This window comes from Arachis ipaensis, chromosome B10 (assembly GCF_059453495.1).
Source record: "Arachis ipaensis isolate K30076 ecotype BB chromosome B10, ASM5945349v1, whole genome shotgun sequence".
Lineage (NCBI taxonomy): Eukaryota > Viridiplantae > Streptophyta > Magnoliopsida > Fabales > Fabaceae > Arachis > Arachis ipaensis.
Genome location: NC_142435.1, coordinates 50,048,628 through 50,049,568, shown reverse-complemented (window position 1 = coordinate 50,049,568; position 941 = coordinate 50,048,628). Strand labels below are relative to the sequence as shown.

The window sequence follows — 941 nt, the reverse complement described above, 5'->3', positions numbered from 1 at the left end:
TGTTCTGAGCCAATATTGCATTCAGAGTATCAATCTCAAGAACTCCTTTCTTCTGAGTTGTCCCATTATTTACAGGATTCCTTTCAGAAGTGTACATGAAATGGTTATTTGAAACCATTTCAATGAGTTCCTGGGCTTCTGTAGGTGTCTTCTTCAGATAAAGAGATCCTCCAGCAGAGTGGTCCAATGACATCTTGGATAATTCAGACAAACCATCATAGAATATACATATGATGCTCCATTCTGAAAACATGTCAGAAGGACACCTCCTGATCAATTGCTTGTATCTTTCCCAAGCTTCATAGAGGGATTCACCTTCCTTCTGTGTGAAGGTTTGGACTTCCACTCTAAGCTTACTCAATTTTTGAGGTGGAAAGAATTTGGCCAAGAAAGCATTGACCAACTTTTCCCAAGAGTTCAGGCTATCTTTAGGTTGTGAGTCCAACCATGTCCTAGCTCTGTCTCTTACAGCAAAGGGGAAAAGCATAAGTCTGTAGACCTCAGGATTAACCCCATTGGTTTTAACAGTGTCACAGATTTGCAAGAATTCAGCTAAGAACTGATGAGGATCTTCCAATGGAAGTCCATGAAACTTGCAATTCTACTGCATCAGAGAAACTAATTGAGGCTTAAGCTCAATGTTGTTTGCTCCAATTGTAGGAATTGAGATGCTCCTTCCACAGAAGTCAGAAGAGGGTGCAATAAAGTCACTAAGCATCTTCCTTGCATCTCCACCATTGTTGTTGGGTTCGGCCATCTCTTCTTCTTTTTCGAAAAATTCTGTCAGGTCCTCTCCAGAGTGTTGTGCTTTAGCTTCTCTTAGTTTCATCTTTAAAGTCCTTTCAGGTTCTGGATCAGCTTCAACAAGAATGTTCTTATCCTTGCTCCTGCTCATATGAAAAAGAAGAGAACAGAAAAGAATAGGAATCCTCTAGGTCACA

At 40.5% G+C, this 941-nt stretch overlaps 1 non-coding gene across 1 annotated transcript; it reads left to right on the top strand.

Moving 5' to 3' along the window:
* Window positions 1–251: 251 nt before the first annotated feature.
* On the top strand, window positions 252–355 carry LOC148579992 (small nucleolar RNA R71). The gene has a single exon (XR_015898117.1). It is a non-coding gene; the product is annotated as a small nucleolar RNA R71 (small nucleolar RNA).
* The last annotated feature ends 586 nt before the right edge of the window (window positions 356–941 follow it).